Source organism: Mus musculus, chromosome 7 (assembly GCF_000001635.26).
Source record: "Mus musculus strain C57BL/6J chromosome 7, GRCm38.p6 C57BL/6J".
Lineage (NCBI taxonomy): Eukaryota > Metazoa > Chordata > Mammalia > Rodentia > Muridae > Mus > Mus musculus.
The window spans coordinates 7,982,151-7,987,023 of NC_000073.6; the positions used below are offsets into that span (position 1 = coordinate 7,982,151).

The 4,873-nt window shown below is 42.9% G+C and overlaps 1 long non-coding RNA gene and 1 pseudogene across 1 annotated transcript; both read right to left on the reverse strand.

Moving 5' to 3' along the window:
* Gm18200 (predicted gene, 18200) lies at positions 365-2,200 on the reverse strand (annotated as a pseudogene).
* Gm42370 lies at positions 2,454-4,303 on the reverse strand. Its single transcript, XR_881814.1, has 4 exons — positions 4,258-4,303; positions 2,981-3,107; positions 2,672-2,810; positions 2,454-2,533 (listed from the first exon to the last, which is right to left on the reverse strand). It is a non-coding gene; the product is annotated as a predicted gene, 42370 (long non-coding RNA).
* Between the last annotated feature and the right edge of the window lie 570 nt (positions 4,304-4,873).

Below are 4,873 nucleotides of genomic sequence, written 5' to 3' on the forward strand. Positions count from 1 at the left end.
TTGAAATCTTTGAAAAGGTAACTCTTATAAAGGACAGCATTTAATTGGGTCTGGCTTACATTTTCAGAAGGTCAATCCATTACCATCTTGGCAGGAACCATGTCTGCATGCAGACAGACATGGTGCTGTGGAGCAGAGGTTTTATATCCTGATCTAAAGGCAGCCAGGAAGAGACTCTCCCACACTGGGTGGAGCTTGAGCACTGAACCTCAAAGCCCATCCCCACCGTGACACACTTTCTCCAACAAGGCCACACCTATTCTAAGAAGGCCACATCACCTAATAGTGTCACTCCCTATGGGCCAAGCATTCAAACACATGAATCTATGGGGCTACCTATTCAAACTACTATAGTATACTTCTATGGATTTTCTCCAGTATGAACCCAATAATGATATAAAAGGCTGGATCTGTTCATGTATGACTTGGCACATTTAGTCCATGTAAAAGTGTCACTTCTGTGTGAACTCGCTGATGAGCAACAAGGAATCAGTTGTGCTTGAAGGTTTTGCCACACTCCCCACACCTGAATGGCTTCTCTCCAGTGTTAATTCTGAAATGCTTAATAAGAAAGGCTTTTTGGCTGAAGGACTTGCCACATTCGCTACACTGAAAAGGCTTTTCTCCAGTGTGTATCATCTGGTGTCGATTGAGGTGGGATGTGCTAGTAAAAGTTTTGCCACTGTCGCTGCATATGCAGTTCATCTCACTCTGAATGGCCTCTCTACTCTCAGTGTTCGTGGGGGCATCCCCAATAGTGTAAGTCACTTGATGCCTTAGAAGACCTAAGGAGCTCTGGAGGATCATCACATTGTCCATGCTTAGCAAGGGTGTCTCAGCACAGCACAGCATGTGCTGCTGCAGCGTGGATGGACTGGCACCTTCTGCAGACAGACTCTGCTCAAAGGGTGACATTTCACTATGCACTTTGATCCAACAACCTGGACAACCTGATGAGTGGCATGTAGACTATCAAGTGACAGACAGACAGACAGACAGAGAGACAGCATCTATTACTAATGGTAATCTGAGGTTTCTCACAGAACAAAGGGGCTAGGGTCCAATACCATGCTGAATTTGTCAATATCTTAAGTTCATGAACCTTAGGAGCAGCAAGAACACAAGCATGGAATAAGTAACAGGGAGGCATGCTATTTACGGTAACAAACTCTTTCCTCACCAATAGCTTTCTGCAAGCTTCAATTGCTGGGGATTCAAGACACAGTGCAGAAGGCTGTGTAGAGCTGTATGGCATAGTATGTAAAGAACCTGAATTTAAGTACTGCCAATGTATAGTGCATGGTAGATGAATTGTAATCCAACATGCTGCTCTGGTTGGAATACTGGCATTCCTATAGTACACACGTTTAATCCAAAACATTGTTCTACCAACTAGAGTTAGTTGGTAGAACAAGCAACCATGTTGGAAAGTGACATCTAATTAAGAGTCAGGCAAAGTGATAAATCAGAGAAATATTTGACTAAATGAATCAGCGATGAGACAGGAAAGTGAGTCTACTTCAGAGCAGACAGAGTGTTCAGATGAAGTTTTGACCCGAACATTTTGACAGGCAGGTTCCAGAGAGAACAAACTAGATAGAGGTGAAGACAGAATGAACCAGAGAATGAGAAGCCAGAAGATTAGTACAGATTGCTAGAGTTACTTTGAGACCAAACAGAGCAATTGAGTCAGAGTGTAAAAGAAGCCAGTTTGAATCGAAGGAGTTTGAGCCGAAATAGCTGAGTTGAACATCCTGCCAGAGTTCAGAAAAAAGGTAGAAGAGGTGAGCTTATTCAACAGTAAGTCTCCATGGTTGAATCCACTCTAGGCCTTGATTAGATTGTACACAGGCTAGAAGCTTCCAAGACTAGGCCTTGCTTACCATTTGGAAGCTCACTGTCTCTGAGATGACAATTACATCAGGCAAATAGGAGTTACATTTACAATGCACACCATTACAATACAGGAACAGCTGTGTATCACAGGGTTGCAAGGCAATAGGCAAAACATTCAAGACTGACACCCAAGGGACAGTTCTGTTTCAGAATTAATACCTCTAAACATCAAAAACCACCACACGCTATGTACCTATAACATACCTGGAGTCAGGAATCTCAATGCAGGCACAGAGGGCTCTCCCCAAGACTCCAGCTGAGTCATGTCATGGATCCCAGAAGATATAAGTCCTAAAGTACATGATTCAAAAAAATGAGAGTTCTGCACTAAGTGATGCAACCCATACAGGAGAGAAGAATAAAGCCTAGTGAGAGTAATCCTTTTAAGGGTGTCTTGTAAAAATAAAATAAAATAAAATAAAATAAAATAAAATAAAATAAAATAAAATAAAACAAAATAAACTGAACTTACCAGTGCCAAATTCCTGTTACATTCAAACATAAGGCATGTCACCAGAAGTACTTGAGTCGCAAACATCCCAAATATTTAGAGTGTCATCAAGTCAGAGGGAATCTGACAGTGTTAAGTCTCTTGACCCCAGGCCAGATGTGTTTGTTTAGTCCATTAATTTCAACTCTCAAAAGATACAGCAAGAAGACCTTGGTAAGTCAGAGGACAGCCAGGTCTACATAGCACATCAAGCACAGCTAGGATTCTAAAGATAGACAGAAGTCTCAAACTACACACAAAAAATTTCTAACCCCAAATTGATACCTGTGTGCCTTTGATGCAATTGAGAGAAATAGAGCTGTTGTGAAACTTGACTTGGTTTTTAACCTGTATTTTATACTCCAAGACTGTGGCAGAAAGACTTGGTATTCATAGGCCAGCTGTCAGAAAGATGCGGCTCTCTCTAAAAAAACAAACATACAAACAAACCCAAAACCAAACCAAACCAAACCAAACCAAACCAAACCAAACCAAACCAAACCAAACCAAACCAAAACAAAACAAAACAAAACAAAACAAAACAAAAACCAAACGAAAGTCTAGACATGCTCATAAATGATGGTAGGGTCTTACCCATCAAAGACATGAGTGTTCAGATCTCTGACATCACAGTCTGGTGCAGGATCTTTTGAGAGTCATCAAGCAGTGTTCATTCCTCCCAGGAGAAGTACACAGCCACATCCTCAAAGGATAAACAGTCCTGAACAGTTCAACAGAAAGTTGAAATTATATGAATCCTCCTTGTCAGGTATTCCTGGTATCCTTATGTCATTCCCACTGAGCTTCCTACCTCAGAGGGTACCAGGCTGTGAACCTATTCTACTGATACCTAGTCTGTCCTTGAGGTCCCACCGACTACTGTGCTCATCACTCAGCAACAACAGTTGACATAGTGGCTTAATTACTTTTCTATTACTGTGAAGAGACACCATGACCAAGGCAACTTATGATAACAAGGAGTTTATTGGGCCTAACACCTCAGAGGGTCAATCTGTAACCTCCATGTCAGGGAGGATGGATACAGGCAAACACAGCACTGGAACATTTGCTGAGAGCTTACATCCTAATCCATAGTACAGTACCAGGCAGAGAGAGTTAACAGGGAATGGCAAGAGCTTTTGAGATGTACTAGCCCAACCCCAGTGACACACCTCCTCCAACAAGGCTATACATCATTAATATCTCCAAAGTGTTCCACCAATAAGGAACAAGTATGCAAGTCTATGACTGTTTGGAGGGTGAGTTCATTGAAACCATCACAGCTGGAGTCAATCCAAGCGAGAAGAATGTCCCTCCTTTCAATCTGAGAATTCACATGGACTCCTTCCAATCAGACACTAACATGGATTCCTCCCAATCATCTGTTTCACACAGACTACATTTGGGGCACTGTTGTCCACTCTGTCCCTGGCACAAAGGCCAGGAAGCCATGTGTCCATGACCTCAGGACACACACTTCAGTCTTCACACTGAGCTTCCATTCAATCTCAGTATGCAGACTTAGCCCACAGATGTTGTGCTACTACAATTCCTACCTTCCACTAAAGCCAGCTGATCTCATACATGCCTGAGCATTTCTAATCATCCCCAACCCATCTCACTTCCAGACCTGGTCTAATGTCATCACTGGAGATTTAAGACCTTTGAATCTTCAGCCAATGGTTACCATAAAGGGAAGCCTGTCCATGTAATCCCTGCTGTGGACGTGGGGACCTTTCATTCTGAGCATGTGCCAGGGAAATCCAATGGAAGGACAGAAACAATTCCAGCACAGAGTCCCAGGACTCCACAGTCCTAGAGTCCCTTATGTGTTAAGTGAGGAGTGTGATTCCTGGGCATCCTCCACTTACCTTTTCCTGGTTGGCAGGTTTCACTGAATACTGGGAAACCTGTAGAAAAACAAGATTGTGAGTAATAAGCAAGAGTGTTGGTATCCCAAAATTTCACCCAAGTCCCCTCTCTACATGCTGTCAGGTACCCACTGGCCTCCATCCTTTAATGGTGTCTCTTACTGGGTGACCTTGGACAAAGATTCAATCTCTTCTGTTTGTTATCTGAGGATAAAATTTACTGTTTTATTGCCGTGAAGAGACATCATGGCCAAGGTATTCTTACAATTAAAAGAAAGCATTTAACTGGGTGCTAGCTAACAGTTTCAGAGTGTTCATCTAGGATTAGCTTGGTGGGGAGAAGAGAGGCTTGGGGCCAGGGCAATACCTGAAGACTTTACATTCTGATCTACAGGCAGTAGCCACACACATACACACACACACACACACACACACACACACACACACACACACACACACACATGCACTGGATTAGGTGTGGGCTTCTGAAACCTCAAAGTTCACTCCCAGCCACGATGTTTCTCCATCAGTACCTCACCTCCTAATCCTTCCAATTCTTCTCAAACAGTTCCACACCCTGGGGATTGAGCATTGAAATATCTAAGCCTATGGAAAC